The sequence below is a fragment of the Canis lupus genome, chromosome 28 (assembly GCF_048164855.1).
Source record: "Canis lupus baileyi chromosome 28, mCanLup2.hap1, whole genome shotgun sequence".
NCBI classification, from domain to species: Eukaryota; Metazoa; Chordata; class Mammalia; order Carnivora; family Canidae; genus Canis; species Canis lupus.
Genome location: NC_132865.1, coordinates 24157278 through 24184647, shown reverse-complemented (window position 1 = coordinate 24184647; position 27370 = coordinate 24157278). Strand labels below are relative to the sequence as shown.

Genomic DNA, 27370 nt, shown 5'->3' with positions numbered 1-27370 from the left:
CAATTGGAATTATTTGCATTTACCTCAAGACTCAACCCCACACCAGTCTGTCTTCTTTCTTTCTTTCTTCTTTCTTTCTTTCTTTCTTTCTTTCTTTCTTTCTTTCTTTCTTTCTTTCTTTCTTCTTTCTTTCTTTCTTTCTTTCTTTCTTTCTTCTTTCTCTTTCTTTCTTTCTTTCTTTCTTTCTTTCTTTCCTTTCTTTTCTTTCTTTCTTTCTTTCTTTCTTTCTTTCTTTCTTTCTTTCTTTCTTCTTTCTTTCTTTCTTTCTTTCTTTCTTTCTTTCTTTCTTTCTTTCTTTCTTTCTTTCTTTCTTCTTTCCTTTCTTTCTTTTCTTTCTTTCTTTCTTTTTCATACCAGTCTTTCTTGCTGAGATATCTTGGAGCTCTAGTAGAGAGTGCTGGAGATCAATCCCAGAAAAGCAGAATCACATCCGAAGGGTGAGGTGCGAGCCAAAAGGAGAGACAAAGTCTAATGAGGGTTAGAAAGTGAGCACCAGGAATGTGGCAATAAACAAGGTCAGTTTGAGTCTCAAGTCCAATCTAGCAAGTTCATTTACCACAAGTGGACTGAAAAGCATCTTGCTTTTTTACTTTTTTTTTTCTATATAAAAATATTTAAGTCTAAAGAAATTTTTTGGAGTATGATTGATAGACAATGTTACATTCGTTTCTCCATATGTTATGCTGTGCTCACCGCAAGTGTACCTTCTAGCTGTTACTGTACAGCACATAGTCCCTATGCTGTACCGTTCATCCCCATGTCTTAGTTATTTTATAACTGGAAGCCTGTGTCTCTCCCTCCTCTTTACCTATTTTACCCAACCCACACCCCTCCCCTCTGGCAACCACCAGTTTGTTCTCTGCATTTATGGGTCTGTTTCTGTTTTTGTTTATATTGGTATATTACATGTTGTGTAGTGACACTGGTCTGCTTTTAAGGTAGACATTTTCAGAAATATTCAACAGCAAGGCCAAGGCTGCTTAGTTAAAAGCAATGATTCTAGTGAGAAATAGTCAAAGGCTGACTTAGGGAAATAAGTAGAGAAATGGAAAAGAATGGAAAATAAAGGAATTTATCTTGGTAGTGGAATTGGCATATATTGACAACAGGTTATTTATGAAAGACTTCTGACTAACCTATTTTTTCATAATTCTTAAAAATACATTCAATCATTGTGAAGTATACGATAGGAAATGTTTTGCCTTTTATGTGTTTGGTCAAATACTACCCTACCTGTTCTGAACCAAGAGCCAAGATTCTAAGTTTTATGATACTGCACTATGGCCAGGTGTTTAAGCTCGTCCCCCTACACAAGTATCAAATCCGTCAGTGTAGAAAGCTAGAAAGAGTAATCAACATATTACACAATTTAATATTAACTCAGCAGAATATATATAGTATTTCCTCTATTTCCCCTTTGCCTTGCCATCTCATTTATGCTTTTGTGATGTGTTTTGACATCATTTGGGGTGCCTGAAGGTGAGGGCAAGCTTTCCATTCTATTTTTTCAGCATTTCTGTTTACTGCCCATGTTGTGATGGGCTCTGATCCCCACAACTCAGACCCAGTTATGCAGTCTCTAACTGATTTCAGCAGTGTCCTTTGAATACTTTAAGACACCACATGAAATCCTTGCCAATTTCTTATGTTGTGCAAAATGGCATCCTAGTTTTATTTTCTCATCATTGCCATCATTACCACACCTCTCTGCATAGCTTTTGTCCTTGAGGGGTAGAGTATCTTCCATTCCCTTTTCAAAAATTTTGCCCCCATTTAAACCCTCAAAGATTTCTGTGCCCACAGCTCCATTCCCACTTCTTTTTTTTTTTTTTAGAGTTATTTTTTTGTTTGAAGGAAAGTGGGCGGAGCACAAGGAGAGGGAGAGAAAATCCAAGCAGACTCCCTGTTGAGTGCAAGCCCAACACAGAACTCAATCTCACAACCCTGAGATCAGACCTGAGCCAACAAGTGTCGACCATTTAACTGCCTGAGCCACCAGGCACACCCTCCATTTCCACTTCTTTCTAACCTATACCATTTTTTTTTTTTTTACTAAATTAAACGTAACAGTCCCCCCTCCCCATTTATAATAGTTTATCAAACATCATTTGGTTCTGGAATTGAAATCAATGGAAAACATTTCCTGCTTCATAGGGAAATGAAAATTAAGTTCCAGGTTGCTTAAGGGATGTAGTCCAGGGAGCTGGCTGTCCCCCAAGAAGACAAAGATGCGGGAGCCAGAGGCAGCTGCCTGCAGTCGGATTGGCACTTCTGGGGATGGTTATGTTGTTCGCAGATGGTGCCTTGATAGATGCGTGTTCACTGTGGGGCTGAAAATGTTGTGGGCACTGAAGCACAGGCAAGTTTTCATTCCCCTTATTTCTGAAGCAATGAGAAAATATTTCCTGTGTTTCAGAATGATGCTGCAGATCCTCTTAGACTGATTCAGGAGTGCAACTCTGGCCATTTAGATTTCCCCTCTGAGGAAGTGTAACTACGGGGTTCAAGAGACCATTCTCTCTCCACCCACCCAACCACCCCTAATTGATTGGGAAACCACCCTTTAGTTCTGTTTTTATTAGAACTTTTGCCCTGTGGGATATTTTATGTTTCCTAGGCAAATGGCAACGTGAGAACAAATGCGTATATAGTTATATACATAAAGACACCACTAGTAGTAACGATTTGGATTGTACTGTAATTTCTTCGGCCAGAAGCAAATAACCACCTGTCTCAACCAAGTGACACCAAATCCTGCTCTAGCAGAAACCAGCCAGGGAAGCCTAAACAGGTGGAGCTTTAGAATAGAGTTTCTTTTCTTTGTTCCTTCCTAGGGAGAGTGGTTTGAAGAAGGAAAGGTTGGGCAAAAGACCCCAGGTCTTTTTCATTTGAAATACTTTGGGATGTTATTTTACACAAAAGACCTGTTTCTCTGGATTCTTTTTTAAAAAATTGGCAGCAGCATAGTGAGGTATTGTTTATTTTTGCCTTTGGAAGCCTTGGAGCGAAGTGAAGAAAGAATCAGCAGCTCCAGATTCTGCCCCTTTGTAGCTTTATCGTCTATTTTAGAGAATATGGACCAAGCTAATCCATAGATTTCCCAGAATTTTCTTCCCTCTCATCTGCAGAATGATGGTCTCTGCATCCATATTATCTTATTGCCTTATACACACAAGATCTATCACATCATGTCCTAGCTATCTATTTATACAGAAGAGCCCAACTAACGGCTTCATGTAGCCTGGGATTTATAAATAAAAGAATTCTCCATTTTTAATTACAGTATGCAAAATAATGACAGCAAAAAGCATTTTTTAATTCAGGGTTCGAGGCTAATAATTGGCGTCCATCCATTCAAATTTGACTATAAAAAGATGTTACATAGTTCACTATTAGCGTATATCTATGACTTTAATAGCATTTCTGTCCATTTTGCAAAGTGAAGCACACAATTTGGAATTGCCTCATAATATACATTTGAGGCTCATTAAAGAATCTCTATCACAATTGTAGTTTTACCTGAAAAATATTAAAGTTAGTGGAAAAACCTGATCCCAAATCCCCATTCTTCTATGTTGTAGTTTTGTAAATGTGGGTGAGTTCTTTTTTTTTAAGATTTTATTTATTCATGAGAGACACAGAGAGAGAGGGGCAGAGACACAGGCAGAGGGAGAAGCAGGCTCCATGCAGGGAGCTGGACATGGGACTTGATCCTGGATCTCCAGGATCATGCCCTGGGCTAAAGGCAGTGCTAAACCGCTGAGCCACCCGGGCTGCCCCATATGGGTGAGTTTTTGAGGCTTTGTTTTCTCAGCTTTAGAAGGAACCAGTCACAGAATTAATATAGGGGTTACATGGGAAGTTTACAGAAAGTGCTTAAAAACTCAAGTATTATGTAAATATTTGTTGTTAGAGTAGTTGAATCCGCATGGATCTGTGGCATCATACTTTGCAAAAAGTATCTAGTTCCTATATCTTCTATGATATGCACAATAAAGTTCATCTTTCAGGAGATCACATCTCCAAAAAATAATTATTTCTTTACTCAGGAAAATAGATACAGTATTTGGAAATAGTTAAGGGGACTGTCAACTTTATGTTTTTTTAAGATTTTATTATTTATTTGAGAGAGAGAGAGCATGATCAGTAGGGATGGGCAGAGGGGGCAGGGGAGAGAGAGAGAGGGAGAGAGAAAGAGAGATGCCGACTCCTCGCTGAGCAAGCAGCCCACTGCAGGGCTTGATCCCAGGACCCAGAGATCATGACCTGAGCCAAAGTCAGATGCTTAACCGACTGAGCCACCCAGGTACCCTGAATGTCAGCTTTATTAAAACTATTAAGTATGCTATAATTTGATAAGTTATATATTTTACCTGTAATTCTCTACTCAATTTCATGTCCAGGTAGATATTTAGAAAAGTGCAAGATGTTTCTGTTTTGTTGGTTGGTTTGTTCTTGAATTTTTTAAAAAGCTATTTACTCTTTTTAAATATTACAGATCTGGTCAATTGTCTCACAAAATGGTTTTCTCCTAAAAAAAGAAACCGTAATTGGGGCGCCTGGGTAGCTCAGCCAGTTAAGTGTCTGCCTTCGGCTCAAGTCATGATCCCAGGGTCTTGGATCAAGCCCCACGTGGGGCTCCCTGCTAAGCACTTTCTCTCCCTTTGCCTGCCACTCTGCATACTTGTGCTCTCTCTTTCTGTCAATTAAATAAATAAAATCTTAAAAAAAAAGAAACCGTAGTAATTATGTTATGTATATAATTCGAATACTGAATTTATTTTTGAAATGTTTAAAAATACATTCGCCAAATTTAAAATCAAATGGTACCATAACTAGGAATTTTTCCATAGGCATTCTTGGCTGGAAAAATGGATTTTATTATTGTACATATGCACATGTTCATGTGAATATGAATATCACTGTTAAACTTGCATGCTATCCTTTGCCCCTCAGTTACAACCCAAAGAAATGCTATTGGATTTTCATTTGAAGATATAATTCAAGTGGAACTTAATTATTTTGAAATGATGTTCAGTTTGGTTTGGTTTTATACGTAGCAGCGGTGTGGAGGGTGTTCTTCTCTTGGTTCAGTCTGATATTATTCTCCTTTGGCCTGGTCGATTTGTGGTGATGAGCTGACTTTCTGTCCTCTGCAAGAGAGTGAAGAGCAACCACAAATTGCTCTTATTCGGTTTATAAAATGCTCAGTGTTGCTCTGATCTGGGAATCAAATTACAAAGAACACCAAGACCTTCAGGAAAGGGGGGGGACACAGAGCACAGTGCAGAGACACAAAAATGAGTCCCACCCAAGATGCTGGGAGAGGCGCTTCTGGGTGCCCTGTCATGCAATCTGGTGTCCCCTTTTGCAAGATGACCGCTACCAGCCTGGTTCCCTCCATCCACCACCTTACTCAGTTGTCATTGTTCCTGATCTCTCTGAACCCCCTTTTTTTTTTTTTTAAAGATTTTATTTATTTATTCATGATAGTCACAGAGAGAGAGAGAGAGGCAGAGACACAGGCAGAGGGAGAAGCAGGCTCCATGCACCGGGAGCCCGATGTGGGATTCGATCCCGGGTCTCCAGGATCGCGCCCTGGGCCAAAGGCAGGCGCCAAACCGCTGCGCCACCCAGGGATCCCCTGAACCCCTTTTTTGAAATTATTTCGTCATCCATCTCGCCCTGTATACAGCTTCAACTTTGGCCAATGAGAAAACTTCCCAATCAAGCTGTGAGGTCCAGGAAAACAACTCCAGGCAGATAATCTTCAACTATAGAGTCAGAAATTGATGTACTTAGCTCAGCACTGAGAAGTGCACAGAGTTCAGATAGCAATAGCCCTATAAACAGCCCCAAAGCAAAAGACTAGCCACTAAGTACAAATAGCCACAGATCAGAAGATGATTTCTATGTACAAAGAGTGCTTTTAGCTATTCTTTTGACTTTGCTGTCAATAGCTGTTTTCAAACACACAAAAAAGAAGCAATATTCTTAAATGCTTCAGAATGAAGGAGTGTTTTACATCTTTTTATTCTACATCAAAAGGATAAGGTCAACTTTTGGTATTAAGCCCACACTTAACTCATAGTGGGTCAGGGTGTCCAGCCAGGAACACACAGAGATTATCTGACATGCAGATATTTTGTAATATGTTCTTTTTTGTAATATGCTCTATGTGAGACATATCTGAGCTCACCCAAGAGAAATGATCTAGTTCTCTAATTTGTCACTTGAATTGAAAAAAGGAAACCTTTTTAGAAAACAGATTAGTCCCTCCAACCAACATAAAAATCCCTATAATGTGATAATTTAATTAATATATGCTATGTGGATAAATTCTAGCAACTTATATACTAGCTATAAAATCTTTACTGCCTTTAACTGAAAGGTTTTAAAATGCTGTTGGGACTGAAATATTTTCTGAAATATCATTCAATTAACTTTGATTGTTTATATAAAGAATGATGGGAAACTAATTGTCAACCCAGATAATGCTTTTATTGCTAAGAAAGCATAAATTCTTTATTATTAAGCAACTGCAAAATTCTTTTATGTGTTTAATGATGTGGCTGTTATAAAACTAGATTGGGCAAACTGCTCATTGTATGTTTTCTTGTGAGGCAGTTTCATTAAGAAGTTACAGTTGGGGGGATCCCTGGGTGGCTCAGCAGTTTAGCACCTGCCTTTGGTCCAGGGCATGGCCCTGGGATCTGGGATCGAGTCCCGAGTCAGGCTCCTGGCATGGAGCCTGCTTCTCCCTCTGCCTGTGTCTCTGCCTCTCTCTCTCTCTCTCTCTCTCTCTGTCTATCATGAATAAATAAGTAAAATCTTTAATAAAAAAAAAAAGAAGTTACAGTTGGATGTGTGACGATGTGATCAGAAACGGTTCTCATTTAAATTAATTGTGAAATGTCTGAGTCACATAGTACCAGGGAGCATATTACCTATATTAGTTAGAAGCCTAAGTTTCCACTCTTGGATTTTTAGCAAGAATATTTTCATTATGTCTTAATTTAATTCTGCATCCTTAACTTTTATCTTTGTCGCAGTATTTTTGAATTGACTTTTTCTTGGAGATGTGAGTTCTGAAAATTTGTGAGCTGCAAGTTCAAATTGGCCCTCAAGGTTAAATGGAAAGCTCCTATTTTTTTTCTACCAAACTCCCTTTCTCAATCCTCAGAGCTCACCATTTCCTCAAGTTCCCTTTGTGCCCATTCTGTCTTTAAATTTAAGGTGTATATCTGAAGTACAAGTTGAATCTTATTTTTATTTTTTTATCCAATATAACAACCTCTGTCTTTTGAGTCTTTAATCTGCTTAACACTTTAAGTGTTGATATAGTTGGTTTAATTTTATTTTCTTGTTGTTTGTTTTCTACTAGCCCCACCTGTTCTTTCTTTGATGTTTTTTACTTCTCCTTTCCTGCCCTCTTTCCAATTAATCAAATATATTTATTACTACCCTTTTTTCTCTACTAGTGATTTTTAGTTCTACATGTTTGTATTTCAGTGGTATACATTTCCAAAGGCATCCTTGACTTACTGTACTGCACCTTAAGTAAATAATACAAGAAACTTACAGGAGTTTATCTTTATTTGCTTTCTCCCCCCTCCTCTCCAAACTGGAACACTGTTGAGAAAGAAAAGGTTCACCAGAATTGGTATGAACTGGTTGGACTAGTCTAGCACATAGGAAGACTCTATTTTTGTAGCCCCTCTCTTCCTGGGACATACTTCTTTAGAAACTGCTGCTATTTTAAACAAAAGTGGCTCAAGGTAAAGATTAGGAAGAAGGCTTTGGAGATCACAGATCATGGGCCCAATCCTTGATCGGCCACTATCTAATAATTTTTGGCAAATTAATTAAACTATGCTTAGTCTTTGCACCAGTGGTAAAAATTGATTAAATGAGATCAAACTCATATAGATGTTATGAGAATTTAAAAACCAAATGCCTGGAGGGCACAGGATGCTGCCTGGCATACAGAGTAGTTACTTAACAAAGAGTGGGAATTATGTTTCCTATAATTTTTTTAAAGACACGTGTGCCTTTGCTCAAGTTTATACTTTGCATTTTTGAGAACCTTTGCTGATGGTTGCAGTAGACTGAGAGCATCATCCCACCAAGCTCTGCAGGAATGGCCTCAGTCTGTTGCTATAGCTAATCTTTCCAAATGCATACGGAGCACGTCTTTCTTCAGCTTGCAAGTTTTTATGGTTGGCTATCACCCAAGAATAAAGTCCAAGCTTATTAGCATAGCAAAGAATTTCCCAAGCTCTTCCCTGCCACTCCCTCTGTACAGTCCACATTCTAACAAATTCAACTCCTTGCTACTCTCTGTTCAATAAAATCATGCCTTAGGGCCTTTGTTCAGGGTGCCTGAAGAATGCTCACTGATTCTTCATGACTCATCTCATCTTCATTGTTCAAGTTTCTCTGGTCTTTCACAATGGAGTTAATTTTCCCCTTTTTTTGTGCTCTGATATAACTTGGGATGTATCAGTAGCTCTGAGAGCAGTGTAAATGAGTTAAACTAATGAGTTAAACTAATACATGAGGTCAGCAGGACAAAAAGACTCTAGAGATAACATTTCCCCAACAGGAATTATGAAAAAATATGCCAGTGGCAGTTCTCATTCCTAGAGAGCCATGGAAAAGGTTTGTGGGATGTTATTGTTATAACAATGATCGAATGTGCAGTCACTTCTGCTATGATGTTGGTTTCAAACCTGTGAATTCGTTCCAAGGCAATTAATATACTAGGGAACAATCTGAGCATAGAGGCGAATTTCGAGTTTGCTTTTTGCAAAATTCATCCACAGGAAACACTAAGGTAAATGCAGAAAACTGCACCCAGATGAACCCAATTGTGTGGGAATACACAACATACACACGCACTGGGTAGGGAGCAGAATACACCACCCCAGAAAATGCCACTTCACACACTTCACATGTGGATTATTTTGAGCTGAAGACTATCAGGGCCCATCAGAGTAAAGAAGAGCTTTTTACCTGCCCATTAACTGCTTTTAAGATTTTAGATAGGTGGCCTGTTAGAAGAAGAGAGCTATTAGCAGAGATAACTTTTTATATCCAAAAGACTTAACTGCATGGCAAGGCAAAAATTTATCAAACATTTGCTCTTTTCATTTTCCTGTGAATTATCTCCCTTCCCTTTGAAGCCTCAGACTTCGCCTCCAGACTATCTCCTTCTCTTTAACTCACGATAGTATGTAAATTTCAATTACCTGACTGCTGGCAAGTCTAATATTTTATTGGGGCTCATGTACATATGAAATGTGTTGGGGATCCCTGGGTGGCTCAGTGGTTTAGCACCTGCCTTCAGCCCAGGGTATGATCCTGGAGTTCCGGGATCGAGTCCCACATCAGGCTCCCTGCATGAAGCCTGCTTTTCCCTCTGCCTTTGTCTCTGCCTCTCTCTCTCTCTCTGTGTGTCTCTCATGAATAAATAAAATCTTTAAAAAAAAAAAAAAAGAAATTTGTTTTTCCCCTGTTACTCTGCTTATGTCAATTATTTAGCAGACCAGCCAAAAAACCTAGAATGGAAGAAGGGAAAAGTTTTCCACCCCATAACACACACACACACACACACACACACACACGCACACACACTCCAAATATCTACCAGCTACTTCAGGTCACCATGTGTTATCCTACAAGGTTATGTTTTATTATTCTTTTGTATTTGTAAAATTTTATACATAAAACAAAACAAAAACACTTATGCAACATCCTAAATCTGCTTAAGAATTCTAGTTCAAGGGCAGCCCAGGTGGCTCAGGGGTTAAGCACGCACTTTGGCCCAGGGCGTGACCCTGGAGATCCGGGATTGAGTCCCATGTTGGGCTCCCTGCATGGAGCCTGCTTCTCCCTCTGCCTGTGTCTCTGCCTCTCTCTCTCACTGTGTCTAATGAATAAATAAATAAAATCTTAAACAAAAAAAAGAATTCTAGTTCAAAACACCAAGTAGTGCTTACAAAGGAGAAACCACTAGAAGATCCTAATGGAAATCATCAAGACTTCTAAGGATCCTATTGGTGTTAGTACTGCCAGGCTTAGGAGTTTTCCACGTCACTACAATTTCCAGTCTTCAGCTGCCAGGTGAAGCTCCTAATGCAGATGGGAAATCTGGAGGAAAAAAAAAAATTCCAGCAATGAGGTGGACATTAATTGAAAACTAAGGTTATATATACATTGAATCAAAACTTCAATTTTGATGAGCTTGGTATCTACTATAAACACATGCTCCAAAAGACCTACAGCTCAAAGGCAAAAAGACATGCCACAGGAATGAAGACTGAGAGAGATCACCAACAGGAGGACAATGAGTCATACCTGTCCACATTGGATATTACAATTCCCACCCGCCCCTCAGGCTTTTAGATTACCTCTCTTTGATCACTTCACAATAACTTGCAAGTTGTAGCCCTTCCAATCTCTACTTCCCAAGCAAACTCCAGGTCTTTTGCAAGGTAAGGTGCCATATTTACCCTAGAAGTTATACATTTACTAACACTGAACACACAATATTTTGCTACCATTTTTATTAGGTTTCAATGTTTTGCTTGGTTTTTAACATATTGCTGACAAAATTTTTGAATTTTGTGCCTCTAACTCCCATTTTCCTCCATCATAAGCCCTGTGGTTTTTTAATTGCACAATTTTGCATGACAGGTGTTTTTAGGAGTATGTCACATTCTGACAGAACTGACTGTACCACTGTATCTAATGGGCTGGTGCTGAGCATGCTAGTCAGAGCCATGCGTAGGAAAAACCAAGAATTTTCTTATGTTGGACATTACTTCCCATGTCCCTATGGGCATAAACATAAAAGAAAAGCTATAATTATCTAAGTCTAGAACCCAACTCAATTTAACACACAAACTTAAAATGGTTTTAAACAGTTTATTCTTAAATATAGACGAAATTTCAAGAAATGTCATTACCATGCAAATTGAAGAAGGATTATATTTTTTTCTAAGGGCTATTCACCACTTGAGGAAGGCAGTCCCCTGGTTACAATGCCAATTAGGATTTTTTTCATCTCAAAAAAGAAAAATAAACATACACAAAGAAGTATAAATGAAAACCCCCACCAGCATCATTCTGCTCACGTGTCATTTCTGTGGTGATTCTATGTTTTCATGCAAAGATCAGATCCCTTCATTACATCTCCTGGTGCAGTCATGCCTGAGCATCTGTATATTGAAATATATATTTCAGATCAGGTTCCTATAATAGGTTAAGGGTGTAATGTTGTATTAATCATGGCTTTTCATTTTTTGTATTTCAACGTTTTGACATCTGGAGTCTTGCCAACCCTGTTGGGTTTTGCCCTTGTCAGGATCAGCCAGTCTCTAGAGGTAGTAGACGGTTTGCCTGAAGGCGTACTTTTCCAGTACAAACCAGTCAATTCAGAGGCCACATCCCAACCATCTCCTTTAGAGGCTCTCACACTTCAGGCCACTATCCACCTGCTCTAATCACCCCAGGGCCAGGTACCAGGCAACTAAGGGCAGCCCTTGTGCTCTGGAGTCTGCTGAAATTTTTCCAACCAGCCAGTCCTAAGTCCGCTTACCTAACCTCGCCTGTTCTTTCCTGTGGAAACTACAATAAAGGCTCTTGGCCTCAGTTTCCCACCTCCCTTTTTCCTCTGCCTCCTGACCAACCTTGGTGCTTCCCTGTGTGGCCTTAGTGACATTGTATGCCCCCTCCTGTTGGGAACTATAAATAAACTTTTTAATGACAATTGTCTCCTGATCTGTTGTCCTTATCATACCTCAAATTTGTTATTAATATACTACATATTAAACCAAGTATTTATTTTAAAATATGGGTGAAGTTTGGCTTTCTTTTCTATGCATTTCATGATCATAAAGGGGGATTACAACTAATTATTATAAAATGGTAGCATCGCATTTGATGGAGTAATTACTGAACAAGTAATTGACTACCGTAGGAAGAGTATTAACTTAGTTTTAGGAAGACTATCCCTTTTTAAAAAGATTTTATTTATTTATTCATGAGAAACACAGAGAGAGGCAGAGACACAGACAGAGGGAGAAGCAAGCTCCCCGCAGGGACCCCATGCAGGGACCAGGATCATGCCCTGAGCCAAAGGCAGACACCCAACTGCTGAGCCACCCAGGCACCCCAGGAAGACTATCTCAATGAGAGGTTGGTTAGCCAACTTTGGGGTGAAACAAATGACACTTTTTTGTCTTTGTGTCTCAGCATCACAAGTATTTTGACAAACTCATGCAAAGTCTGACTTTCTTCTATGGACTATAGGATACATGAGATGGAGTATACTGTCACCAAAGACTCAAATCAGAGCAATGACTCTGCCTAGGCTCCATGATTAAATTTACAACTTTCCATCAATTTGGCCTCAGATCTCGTGTTTCAGCAGAGAGGAAAAAAATGATAATCAGAAATGGAAATTCTTATTTTTTTGGCAATTAAAATTTTCTATATAAATTAAAAACTACAATTGTAATTTGGACTCTAGTCCTTGAGAATTGGGTTAGGATAAGTCAGAACCCCAAATCTGATAATCCTGAGACAATGTCAAGATCAAGCAACTAATCCTAGAAGGCTTTGACAATCTTTTAGGAGAGCCCTGGACCTTGATAAATTTACCAGAAAACCAGAAATAAATCACAACTGATACTGAAATTGTAATTCAAAACCACAATGAGATACCACCTCACACCAGTGAGAATGGTGAAAATTAACAAGAGAGGAAACAACAAATGTTGGAGAGGATGTGGAGAAAGGGGACCTCTCTTGCACTGTTGGTGGGAATGTGAGTGGGTGCAGCCACTCTGGAAAACTGTGTGGAGGTTCCTCAAAGAGTTAAAAGTAGATCTGCCCTACGACCCAGCAATTGCACTGCTGGGGATTTTCCCCAAAGATACAGATGCAGTGAAACACTGGGACACCTGTAATTCAGGTTGATATGTCTCCTTTTACCCTAAATCATCATTTCCTTTTGTTGAATGTTTCTAATTCTCATTATATTTGCATAGCTACAGCAGATTGAATTGTACCTTCTCTAGATTTGGAAAATATAATGTCTACGGAGTGACTGGCACATAGGGAGTGTTGAATGAATAATGTAGATAAAGCAATAAAGTTATCAATCATTACAGCTTCATCACCGAGATGACAGAATAATGTACTCCAAGGCTAGGTGGCTCTAAGGTCAACACCCAACTTTGCCACCTAAAGCTGTATGTCCTTGAGTATACTCTTTGAACTTAGTTTCAACATCACTATAAACTGAGAATTAACCTATGACTTATTTTATAAGGTTCCTAATTATTTAAACATGTGAAGAGTTTAATGAAAGTCAATGTCCCATGAGCTGTCAGTAAAATCTAATTTTCATTACCATTGTTATTTCTGTTTTGATTTTTTTTTAAGAGACAGAGAAGTTGGGGGGGGGGGGCAGAGGAAGATCTTAAGAAGGCCCCAGACCCAGTACCCAATGTGGAGCTCGATCTCACAACCCTGAGATCATGACCCGAGCCAAAATCAAGAGTTGGACACTGAACTGACTGAGCCACCCAGACACCTCTGTTTTGATCTTAAAAAAAAAAAAAAAAAAACTTTTAAGATTTTATTTATTCATGACAGACAGAGAGAGAGAGGCAGAGACACAGGCAGAGGGAGAAGCAGGCTCCATGCAGGGAGCCTGACATGGGACTCGATCTCGGGTCTCTAGGATCACGCCCTGGGCCGAAGGCAGACACTCAACTACTGAGCCACCCAGGCGTCCCTGTTTTGATCATTTTTAACCCTTTCATCCTACGTCTCATCAGAACTAATAAGCTGAGTTGATTTTATCTGTCATGAAAGCTGAATTGCTTTCACCCTTAACTTTGAAATATGTGTAATGCAGAAAGTGAGACTCTGATCATTTGGATTTCAAATCTAGCGTCTGAAATATTTAATAACTCCAAATTGCCTCACCTCTGCTCTATTTTCTCAAATCCGATCTTTGGGGAAAATGGCTTTTCGCCTGACATGAGACTGTTTTAACTAAAGGCATTCTGTTCATATCATCTTGATAGTTTCAAGTATAAGGGTTAGCCATATGGGTAATGAAGGATAATAGTACATTATGACTTGATATTAACCTAACTAAATGGGAAAATATCAAGTATGACTTTCAGAGGGAACTTAATGAATAGAAGACTCAAAGGTAAATCATTTAACTCATTTATGCATAATGTTTTCCACTAGACTCTAGCCACTTTTTTCTTCATTTATTTCTTCTTTTTTGGTTCTAAGCATAAAAACAATCCATGGGGGGAAAAAAAACTCCATAAATTCCCAATTCTAGGATTACTTAGGTAAAACAGAAGCATACAATTTGTCTTATTATAGAAAAATGTTAAAGACAGGGACAGGTATTTTTAAATAAACAGAAGTTCACATACAAAATTTTGTAATCTTTTTAAAGTTGGTTCTTCTTTTTTTTTAAGATTTTATTTATTTATTCATGAGAGACACACACACAGAGAGAGAGAGAGGCAGAGGGAGAAGCAGGCTGCATGCAGGGAGCCCAATGCGGGACTCGATCCCAGGACTCCAGGATCACACCCTGGGCCAAAGGCAGGCACTAAACCGCTGAGCCACACAGGGATCCCCTGGATTTTTTTTTAAGATTTTATTTATTTATTTGACAGATACAGAGTGAGAGAGAGCACAGCAGGGGGTGCAACAGGCAGAGAGAGAAGCAGATTCCCCACTGAACAGGGAGCCTGATGTGGGACTTGATACCAGGACCCTGGGATCATGACCTGAGCTGAAGGCAGACACTTAACCAACTGAGCCACCCAAGCACCCCTAAAATTTTGGAACATTTGTCTTCATATATTCACTGAAAGAGCATCTGTAAACTCATAAATTTTGATTCCTGCTATTGTCTTAAATCTTAAATCACAAGGCCAATTTCCCTGTATTATATTCATTAAAGTTTAATGTAGGCTCAACAAAAAATGTGGAGTTCTATGCCAGAATTTCCTAGTGATGCTACAAATCAATTCCAAAAAATAATTATGTTGGAAATACAATAGTCAACATAAGTACAATCCAGAATTTGCTGGCTATGTTGGCAGGGTTCTACGTAGAAGTACCCTGAAAGAATGGGGAGAACCTTCACTGCCAAGCAGTCAGTGATCATGTCAGTCAATAGTTTTTGAATATTATGACATATTGTAGCGATGTCCCCAAGTAAAGCGGGTGTAAAAATAAGACCTTAAAATATGGAAACAGGGCAGCCCCAGTGGCTTAGCAGTTTAGCTCCGCCTTTGGCCTGGGATGTGATCCTGGAGACCGGGGATCGACTCCCGCATCGGGCTCCCTGCGTGGAGCCTGCTTCTCCCTCTGCCTGTGTCTCTGCCTCTCTCTCTCTCTCTGTGTCTCTCATGAATAAATAAATAAAATATTTTTTAAATATGGAAACAAGTGGAATTCTCATCTCTATGACCTCCAATACAGTAATGTATTTCTGATATACAGTGAGAAGAATCATGGCCATGCGATTTATTTTTTTTTAATTCTTTTTTATGGCCATGCAATTAAAAAAAAAAGTCACCATATCGCTAAGCTTTTTGGATGAATTCCTACATCTGGAGCGTTTGAGATTTAAACCCTTTTTATGGCCACTTAAATTATCCAGGCTCTTGTTTTTTTTGTTTGGTGGTGTTGGTGGGACTCATCTTCAATTCAGAGGAGGAATGAACTTATTGAGCTCTTCCTTCTGTTGCTAGACTGGATATCAGAAAACACCAGACCTGGGTGAGTTTCTGCTGCTCGTTGGGTGGAGACAGCTTTGTTATTCCTCCAGTTGTTGGGGTCCCAAACCAGTCTTCTTCCTCTTACAGGCTTTCAGAGTTCTCCTTCAGTTGCCTGTGTATTCTTTCTGGGGTTTACAACTATTAGTAAGTCAGAAAAAGCAGAGAGAAATAAAGTCTAAGCCATCTTACCTGGGCTAGAAGTACTAAACTGGCTAAAATCATGAATTTTAAAATCTGTGAGTGTTATACTTCAAAGTCAGATGGCTTTGTATGTATCTGTTTTTGCACTATATTTTATTTCATGACTATGTTTTTTTGTTTTGTTTTTAAGATTTTATTTATTTATCCATGAGAGACAGAGGCAGAGGGAGAAGCAGGCTCCATGCAGGGAGCTCGATGTGGGGACTCGATCCCGGGACTCAGGATTATGCGCTGAGCCAAAGGCAAATGCTCAACCACTGAGCCACCCAGGTGTCCCTCATGACTATGTTTTGATTAATCAGGTTTGCCTCTGTTCTTCATCAGTACAAGTTATGCTTCTGCTCCCTGCCCTGTAAAAAAAACAAATTATAGTTTATGTAGATTTTTGCTGCTATTGCTGTTGCTTGTCTATATTCAGCTGATATGTTCTTGAACAAATCAGATTGTCAAATTGTCTTCTGGCTCATTTTCCCATTTGTAAAAATAGAGAGATTCATTGAGAATATGCCTCTGAAAATCTGTTACTGAATAAACTACTGAGGAAAAATGTAAACCAGCAAATGAGGGAGATGGTTTGGCAAAGACTCTCATGACAGTTTGAACCAGAGATTTCTTCAAGTTTATCAAATCAACCAGTTTGCTTGGAATGTTTCACCATGTGACTATAGGCTTGACAATTTATCTCCCTGTTAATTTTCTATTCTGTAATTCAACCTTTTTTTTTTAATCTCCAAAGATTCCTCTAGGTTTCTTTGACTCTGTTTTTGTAAGCTCTATTCTGGACATTATGTCGGACACAATGATTGAGACAATCCTAGAAGTGTTTGAAATATAGTTAAGTCACAAGATCTATACCTGTATAAATATAATTACCAAGATATATTAGAATTAGAATGTGGTCAAATATGTGAATGAAAGCTTGCTATAGTATAAGCTCCATGAGGGGAAACACTGAGTTGATTTTTTTATGCACTATTTATCCCCAGAGTGTAGAACAGAGGCTCAATGAATAATCATTGAATTAATGATGGACAGCAGAAGTAAAATTTTAAAAATTAAAAATAGATATGGCATAATTTCCAGTGAATAAAAATATAGAGCTGGGACGCCTGGGTGACTTAACGGTTGAGGGTCTGCCTTTGGCTCAGGTGGTGATCCTGGAGACCTGGGATCAAGTCCCACATCAGGCTTCCTGCATGAAGCCTGCTTCTCCCTCCGCCTATGTCTCTGCCTCTCTTTCTCTGTCTCTCATGAATAAATAAACAAAATCTTAAAAAAAAAAGAGCTAACCAATCAGAATGGATGCCACCTGGTATACACTACTGAGTAGCAGCCATGGGTGCAGATCCAGAAGAAAGAGAGAGGTGCCACTGGTGCAAAGCTTCAAAGATTTGTAGATTTCAAGGTGGAGTGGCGCGTGATATTAACTGGGGGAATGATTTGAGTAAAAGTGCCAACCAAGATGAGAGTTCTAGAGAATAATGAGCAGAACCATCTGGTTTAATTGGAGAAAGAGAATAAGGAGTTTTGAAAAGGGGCTTGGGGTCCAGATATCAGACAGTCTAATACTTCATTTTTAAAAATCTTTGTATAAAAATATACAAGGGGCTCTTTTGTTGCTTCAAAAAATAATAGCAATACAAATATCTGAGTCTGTCATCTTCTTTTTCATTATTATCAGATTAATTAGTTTCACTTAATTGTTAGTTGAGTTTCCAAAACCAAACAAACCATTAACTTTTAATACATAACCTTAAAAATGTAATAATGACACAAAGTACAGAAATAGCTTCATGCATCATAGCAATGTTTAAATGTTCTCATAAAATCAAATGAAACCTATTACTGATATTAAAAAACTAAAAGAAAAAAAGTATATCTTGACCAAATTATTCTTGGAATCTGTGTGTTTGGTTAAGTCCTTTCTATAAGGAGAAATAGAAACAACTAGCAAATTTTTCATGTGGCATGAGTAATCAGGAGAGTGGGAGGGAGGGTCACCTTACATGTGCATAAATAAATCATATTCAGATTCCTTCATATGTCTTACAGTCTTCCTCAACCCTGTCCTGATCTGAGAAGCATTGAAGAGAACAGTGACTCAGAGCCATTATTTAGTTATACAGAAAAAAAGGCTAATAAATACTAAACCCATTACTTGACTCTCTTCTGTCCTTGTATTTTTCCCAGCACTATTTTTTTTTAAATTTTTTTTTTATTTATTTATGATAGGCACACAGTGAGAGAGAGAGAGGCAGAGACACAGGCAGAGGGAGAAGCAGGCTCCATGCACCGGGAGCCCAACGTGGGATTCGATCCCGGGTCTCCAGGATCGCGCCCCGGGCCAAAGGCAGGCGCCAAACCGCTGCGCCACCCAGGGATCCCTTTTCCCAGCACTATTAACTGGGACACAGATTGTCTTCTATCAGAATCTGGAAAAGTGAGAGAGATTCAATCACTGATTAAAAAAACATGTATCTGAAGGAAATTTTTTTTATTATTACAGAGAAACAGACAAGAACACCCATTTTAAAATTTGATTTGAATTTTGAATCTCATTGTATACACTATATACTGGCAAAGAATGTCTGTAATAATAAATGAAGTATCAGAATGCTATTCTGGGTCAAGCATGGACAGGAAGGGATTCTAAGACCAGACCACACTACCGTGTTTACTTCACCCAAAAGCATAAAGGCTTCATTCTAGGAAAATAAAAAGATAGAGGGATGCCTCCAAACAATGAAAATGCATATGATGTTAAGTCATAAAGGAACCTAAACTCCCTTCTCTTAAATTAGCAAAATTTGACCCACCAACCTCACATATAGCATTGACCTTGAAAACTGGTTTTACACCTTTAAGATGTTAATTCATCACCTCCTAATTCAATTTCTCCCTCTGAAGGAACATTGCAATTTATTGAAAGAGCATACAGAAACATTTAGAAGCGTACCCTTCATTAACTTTAAAAAGATGCTAATCTCAATGATCTCCATAGGCCAATTTATTAAAAGAAAAATTAGTTTAATACTTGGTGAGTGGAACCTCAGAGCCTAAATTAATCAGTTCAGCACCACTGTCATTGTGGTGGGCTAACTGCAATCATCTTCCCTCCTAAATCCTTCTCTTATCTCTTGTATCTTCCCAAAGCCCTTTAGCACTCTCTGTTTTACTACTATTGTTTCATTCTTTCATACATCCTTATATCCACTATGTGATAACTTACATGGTTCTTTATGTCATTATTATTTTTTAATTTTAATAATGTTTTTATTGAACCAAATAAATCCAAAATCTTATCATTGTAAAATGCAATCCATATAAAAGTGAGTAATATATTTTATATTCTTCATTTGGACTGAGTGCTCAAAATCCAATTATAATTTTACATTTACAACACATCTTGATTTGAAAGTTAAATTTTATCAGATGTACTTCATCTGTATTTAGATTTCATAAGATTCACAGTTGAAAAAGAATATTCATATACCCAAGTTGTTCCAAACATACCTTAAAATTTTTCAAGAACTAAATCAAATATCAGTTTTTAAAGTTAAATTTCCACTAATTAAAATTAAATCAAATTTTAAAATCCCCTCTTTTTATTGCTGAGTAGTATCCCATTGTATGGATGGACCACAGTTTGTTTATTCGTTCATCCAGTGAAGGATATTCAAGCTGTTTCCAGATTTTGGCAATTGTAATAGAGCTGCTATAAATATTTACATATAGGTTTGTGTGTGAGCATAATGTTTTATTCTTCTAGGGTAAATATCCAAGAGAGGGAATACTGGCATACAGTGAAGTCTGTGTTTAACCTTACGGAAAACAGTTTTCCAGAGTGCTTGTATTATTTTGCATTCCCACCAGCACTGTAGGAGTGTTCCGGTTTGTATTCTCACCACCCTTTGGTTTGGTGAAAAATTTTATTTGTTTATTTGTATACTTTATTTTTTTTAAGATTTTTTTGAAAAGCAGCCTTTACTTATTTATTTTTATATTTTGTTTATTTATTCATAAGAGACATAGAGAGAGGCAGAGACATAGGCGGAGGGAGACACAGGGTCCTCACAGGGAGCCTGATGTGGGACTCGATGCCTGAACTGGTATCACGCCCTGAGCTAAAGCCAGACACTCAACCGCTGAGCCACCCAGATGTCCCATTTTTAAAAGATTTTATTTATTTATTTGAGAAAGAGAGAGAGAGAGAGAGAGCATGAGTAAAGGAGGAGGGGCAGAGGAAAAGGGAGTAGCAGACTCCCCGCTGAACAGGGAGCCCCACGCCGGGCTCAATTCCAGGGCCCTGGATTGTGACCTGAGCCAAAGACAGATGTTTAACCAACTGAGCCACCCAGACATCCCTATTGTTTATTTTTAAAGACTTACTTATTTGAGAGAGAGAGCACAAGCAGGAGGGGCAGAGGGAGAAGGAGAAAGAATCAGAAGCAGACTCTGTGCTAAGTGTGGAGCCCCATGTGAGGCTCAGTCTCACGACCTTGAGATCATCACCGGAGCTAAAATCAAGAGTCAGATGTTTAACCGACTGGGCCCCCCAGGCACCCCTGGAGAGTAAATTTAATTTGGGCCATTCTAATGTTTGTGTTGTGATGCATTTCCCTTATAGCTAGTGATATTGAACATCACTTTATGTGTTGAGTTGCTTACCATATATCGTCTTTGGTGAAGTGTCTGTTCAAGTATCTACTCAGGTTTCAGAACTAATAACCTGCATCCCTATGGGAAATAACTTTATTAATTAAAGTATAGTGCTTTTGTAGAAGTCTCTTTGCCTTTGGTCCTACAGCCTATTAATTTCCAAAGTTACTCAGGTCAGTGCCTTTCCCCCATCTCGCTTATTTCGTGTTTCATTCCCCCAGGAGGTTATATACATTTGCAAAATTGTTAAACTGAGGCTTTTTGAGCATTTGAAGAGTTTATTTGAAGAAAATCAAATTGGAGTTGGGTAGTGCCAACTGGAAGCGGTTGGAAGTGCTCCAGCAACAGGAGCCAGGGGAAAGAGATGATGAGGAAGCAAAGCAAGGAAATTATTTGATTGGCTGTAGCTTAAGCAGTTGCCTTATTTGGGAAAGCCCATTTGGCTGTTTGTGATTGGTTGTCCTTAGGTTTTGATTCCTCAACCTTGAGGAATTTCAGGCTTCAATTTTGGTTTGCTTATATAGGCTACTAAGGCATTAAAGCCACCTCAGTTGGGGTCCCTGGGTGGCTCAGTTGGTTAAATGTCTGCCTTTGGCTCAGGTCATGATCCTAGAGACCTGGGGTCAAGCCTCATGTTGGGCTCCCTGCTCAGCAGAGAACCCTCTTCTCCCTCTCCCTCTGCCACTCTCCTTGCTTGTGCTTGCTTGCTCTCTCTGTCAAACAAATAAATAAAATCTTTTAAAAAGTAAAAAAATAAATAAAATAGCAAAATAAAATAAAGCCACCTTAGTCTAATGGCCTGCTTGTTTGATTAATTTAACAGTTTCAGTTAGATTATTTTTGTCACCATCTGATTTCATTCTGAGATCTCTGAATTGCCTAAGTGATCTTCTAAAATCTGCATATATTAAGGTTTGTTCTTTGGGCTGTAAAGTTCCAATAGGTTTTGACAGACACATGGCATCATATGCCCACCATTACATATCATAAAGAAGAGCTTCACTGTCTAAATAAATCTTCTGTGCTTCACTATCCCTAGGGGATTAGGGATGGCTCCCCATCCCCAATCCAAACCCAATCACTGATACATTTACATCTGTATAATTTTGGCTTTTCCAGAATATCATATAATTGGGATAATAAAGTATGTAACTTTTTTTAGATTGGCTTTTTCACTCAGCAATATGTATTGAAGATTCATCCAAGTCTTTTCATTCCTGATAGCACATTGCTTTTTATCATTAAACAGTATTCCATTGAATGGATTGAAGAACATTTTAATTACCTCTAGGTTTTGCAATTATGAATAAAGATATATAAACAATTGGACAAAGGTTTTTTTTGTGGACATAAATTTTCATATCAGTTGAGTAAATACCTAGGGGTACAATTGCCAAATCATATGGTAAGACTGTGTTTAGCTGTAAATGGAATGGTCTGCCAAATTGTCTTCAAAGTGGCTGTATCATTTTGCATTCCCAGCAAAAATTAGTAAGAGCTCCAACTCTCTACATCTTTACCAGCAATTGGTATTGTCATTTTTTTGGATTTTAGGTTGGAGCCTTACTCTAATGTGATCTCCATCTTTATAAAAGGAAGAGACATTAGGGATATGTGTGCACAGAGAGATGACCACAGGAAGTCACAGTGTGAAGACAGCCATCTGCTACCCAAAAAGAGAGGGTTCAGGAGAATCCAAACCTACCAATACCTGTTCTTGGATTTTCACCTTCTAGAACTGTGAGAAAATACATTTCTTTCATTCAGTTCACCCAGTCTTTGGTATTTTGCTTTGGCTGCCCTAGCAAACTAATCCACTAGGTTCTAATCCCCTATGTTTTCTTCTGGAAGTTTTATATTTTTAAATTTGATATTTAGGTCTGTAATCCATTTTGAGTAAATCTCCATGGCAGGTATAATGTCTGTGTCTAGGTTCTTTTGTTTTGTTTTGTTTTGTTTTGCATATGGATGTGGAATTGTACCAGTACCAATTTTTGAAAAGACCATTCTTTTTTCATTGAATTTTTCTTGCATCTTTGTCAGAGATCAATTGATTATTTTTGTGTGGGGTTATTATTATTTTAATATTTAAATAAGTGAATTTGAATTAAAAATTAAAAACAAATATCTAAAAATACAGTAATGATCTACTTAGCTCGATATTAACTCCAAGGCTATTAACTGATCTGTATAACTTATTGAATCACCTATCTCACTTTGAATTCTTTTTTTATGTTCATAGATGAGGTCGGATTGAGCTAGTCCTTAGAACAGAACATTGCATTTGAATACCAATTATTTAGACTGGCATTTAGGGGAATCCAGCTTCAGGCCAAAATTTTATAAGAGATCTTTCAGGTCCCACCATAGGCGATTGCAAAGTCCTTAACTGAGAGACTAGATGGAGGAAAGCTGCCCTCCCCACACCAGATTCAGTGGAGCACAGCCAGTGCATTTCAGTCTTGAAGGGGTTGCAGTCAAGGACTCAACCATGGTTAACTTCCCACCCCCAATCCTGCCTTCTTGTAGTCACGCACATATCATATTTGCATATGTTCATGAGTACAAAGCTTTAGCATGTTTGTTTTGATCATGTTTTATAATTTTTTTTCCTGTTTCTTTGATTCTCCAGATTCCATCTGGTTAGGTAAACATTCTCATGGTTTTAAATATTAATTTTTTTCACATTTGGAGTGAGGAAATTTGTAAGAATTCTCAGGAAATTAGTGGCACACTTATTTTCAGAGAACTATTTCATTTGATGGTTATGAAACTTACACTAGGTACATTTAAAGTGAAGATAGACATGCCTGTAATTTCCCTTTTTGTTTATTTCCAGGATGGCTAAAGTTGCTGCTTAAAGCAGTCTTATTGCATCTGTAAAAGCATTTGTTTCTTTATCATGTCACATTTCTTATAGCTATATCTATTCACAATCCTCAAAAAATTCTACAGAATTTTAAGCTAAACTTACTTGGAGAATATTTTTTCCTAATACTTCAGCAGATTCACACAACAGCTGCTGGGCTCTCCTGCAAACAGTTTAGTAACATAAAGATCTGGGAAAAGTGCTGTTCAGGGCTCACTCTATAGGCTGGGCCTGGGGTTTGTCACTTTTAATTGAAACATAAGCTTCCACCAATTATTTTATAAGTAGTGATTCCATCTCTATTATTGTGTAAAATCTGTAATACTTAAAAAGCTGTTATATATATTATCCAGCTGACACCTGCACACATGCATACACAATATTTCAAAATGGAAACATATTGCAAATTCACTACAGAAACCACCAACCCTCTCCTATTAAATTTCACAGCAGAAAGCATAGTAGATAAAGGTTAACAGATTCCGGGCTACCTATAATGCATACATTTGAGTTTACAGATAGAGGCTCTAAGTTATCATCACTTAGAATTTTAAATACTTGAATATGAAATAGCTTCAGATAATACTCTCCTAAAATACTGATAATAATGCACATATACACATGGACACACACACGTGTGTGTATTTATGTATTTTTTTAACTAAATGCTATTCCATAGTACAAGTCTAAGTTCTCTTCTGGGGTAATCTGATTCTTGCCACAAGAGAACATTGAATGTAATTGATGTGGACCTCTCTGGTCATCAGTGGAGACAGTCTTGGTTGGTAAGATGGGTTCATAAAATTGTGTGAGTCTCTGACTATAGAGCATTCACGAACTAGTAAAGGAGACATACAAAGTTATTAAAACAAAATCAATAAGTATTTCAATAGAGGTAGATGCCCTACTTCAGTTAAGTATGAAAGGGATGAAGAAGTTAAACTGTATGTCTGGAATAGTCAGAGGTGTTCACAGAAGAGATCACTATGCTGGATATTGAGAGAAAGTAGAAATTATGTAGCCAAACAGAGAAAGGAAAGGGACATTTTAAGAAGAAAGTATATTCTGTGTAAAGTCATGAAAGTGTGAAAGAATAAGATCTGTTTGACAGAATAGAAATAGTTTTGGACAGCTGTAACATAGAATACATGTGACAAAGTAGCCTCTCTTACTGGGGAGGAAATAAATTTCCAATGAAAATAAGAGATGATTGAAATATGATGCCATCATCCAGCACTTAAACCAACTTTTAAAATTTGAGGAAGTTCTACTTGTCTTTTTTTTATATTTAAACTTAAATATTTACTTAAGTCAATAGGTTCAGTGAGAAAAACACAGGAGAGTAGCAATAAAGTATATGCATTATATTTGAAGGTGGAATTGTATTAAAGATCTATAGTTATATGATTGACAACCACCCAATTAATAGATTTTCAGTATGGAAATTATTTCTAAGCTATTTGACCATATAATTGACCAGCCCCAGAAAAAAAGACATGTAGATATGCACATTTGAAGGCCCACCATCAAAATGACGAAAAAATCTTGGCAAAGTTACCTTTAGGGAAAGTCTACCACTCACTGGTACAGCCACCCGTGTGGATCTTCTAATCTGCCTTTTAGAGTGTCACTGTTAAGAAAGAAAATGCAACCAAGGATTACTTAAGAACAGTTTTAATGTGAAAGAAAGGGACTCAAATGAATAATAGGAGGAAATCTTTAGGAGAAAAGAGAGAACGCAGAGGATAGGACAACACTTCAACAATAAATTCCTGAAGGCAAAACAAACAAACAAACAAACAACAACAACAAAAATTCCTGAAGGCACCAATCCTTTTCCACTGATACGAAAAACAATCACCTCACTAATGAGTGAATAAACACAGGCCAATTTTAGAGAGAAGGCAGCATTTGGAAGGAGGGACCCTCCCTTTTAAAATGGCTTTTAGCCTAAGAGCAGCTTGAAGTTGGCACCACTTTGAATGGCTAAGATTATGAGAGAAAACATGTACTTTTTCTGTCCTGAAGAAATGAGAACAGAATTCAGAGCTACCAGAGATATTGGAGAGTCTTGGAGGAAATCCTGAAAAAGTGAGAGAAAGGGAGTGGGATCCTCTAATTCTGTGTTTAAGCTTTGCCAAGCTTTGTTCAATCTCTTGTCAAGCCTTATCCATGCATGTGTATAACAGACTCCAAACAGCATAGAGTTCAGTAGAAGACCAACCAAGTTAATCAAAATAAAATTCAACCATTTTGAAGGAATAAAGCAGAACTCAGTTTCTAAATTACAGAATTCATGATGTGAGGCTACAATAAAGAAATACATCGCAAAGCAGAACAGGAAAATATTACCCATTCTCAAAAGAAGAGAGAACAAAGAGACTGAACCCCCAAATGACCCGGATGTTGGAAACAGCAGGCAGGTTTTAAAAATGGATTTTACAACTATGCTGAATAAAGCAAAGGAAAATGTAACTCGTAACAAATGAAAAAATAGAAATTCACAGCAGAGAAATTTAAATGAAAATTCTAGAATATGAAATACAATATTTAAAGTTAAAATTCAGTGAATGGATTTAGCAAAATGGAAGTGGCGGAAGAAAGATAAATCAGTAGAATTTGTCAATCTGAAGAAGTAGGAGATAAAGATGGGGGAAAAAGGATGAGAACCTCAGAAACCTGTGAAACAATATGAAAATGCCTAACATACATGTGTAATTGAGTCCCAGAAGGAAAACAGAGAGAGCACAGGAGAGAAAAATATGTGAAAAATAATGGCTATGCAGGGTGCCTGGGTGGCTCAGTAGGTTAAACATGGACTCTTGATTTTGGCTCTGGTCATGATCTCAGGGTGATGAGATGGCCATTTGGGATCTGCACTCAGTGGGGAGTCTGCTTTGCTCCCTCACCCTTTGCCCCTCCTCTCACTTGTGTGTGTGTGTGTGTGTGCGTGTGTGTGTGTTTTCTCTCTATCTAAAATAAATAAATAGGGCAGCCTGGGTGGCTCAGCGGTTTAGCACCGCCTTTAGCCCAGGGCATGATCCTGGAGACCCAGGATCAAGTCCCATGTCCAGCTCCCTGCATGGTGCCTGCTTCTCCCTTTGCCTGTGTCTCTGCCAATCTCTCTCTGTGTCTCTCATGAATAAATAAATACAATCTTTAAAATAAAATAAAATAAAATAAAATTAAATTAAATTAAATTAAATTAAAATAAATCTTTAAAAAATGCATCCTTAAAAAAAAAATAAAATAATGGCTGTGACTTCCACTTCTGGCCAACAGGGAGTAACATGGACCAGATTTACCCTTCTATGTGAAGCAACCAAAAAAATTAAACAAGATATATGAAACAACACTTTTCAAGACACTGGATATCAGACAATAAAGAATAGTGATGCCTAAAGATGGGAAATGAGGTTACTACTATGGTTGCTCCAGCTTACTGCTTTTAGAGTGTTTCCAAGCTACACTGAACCGAAAACAAATCCAGTTGGGCTCAGTCTCCCTAAGTTGATGAGACAGAGCTGAGAGTCTAAGAAGAGCAAAACAGTTAGAGTTTGTAAGACAGAATATTAAAGAGGGAAGAGTTACAAAGAGAGATTCCAGAGGGTCCTCTTTAGCATGAGCGGAGAATTGATAGGTGCATGTACGTGGTAAGGAAACTATGTGAGGCCATAGAAAGAATGATCAGAAAGGATTTAGAGGAAATAGTGCTTGGTACTCACACAGAGCTGGAAATAGTACCTGACCTTGCCATTCTGAGTTATAGCCTGAAAAGGAAAAAGATGTTGGTGTGAAAAATGAAGGA

At 38.1% G+C, this 27370-nt stretch overlaps 1 long non-coding RNA gene across 2 annotated transcripts; it reads right to left on the bottom strand.

The window, feature by feature from the left end:
- Positions 1-298: 298 nt before the first annotated feature.
- LOC140620298 (uncharacterized) lies at positions 299-27349 on the bottom strand. Of its 2 annotated transcripts, XR_012020077.1 has the most exons (5): positions 27288-27349; positions 25121-25192; positions 11139-11222; positions 10002-10152; positions 299-397 (listed from the first exon to the last, which is right to left on the bottom strand). It is a non-coding gene; the product is annotated as an uncharacterized lncRNA (long non-coding RNA). The 2 variants fall into 2 exon arrangements; XR_012020078.1 differs by lacking the exon at positions 11139-11222 and having other exon boundaries at positions 27288-27303.
- Positions 27350-27370: the final 21 nt, after the last annotated feature.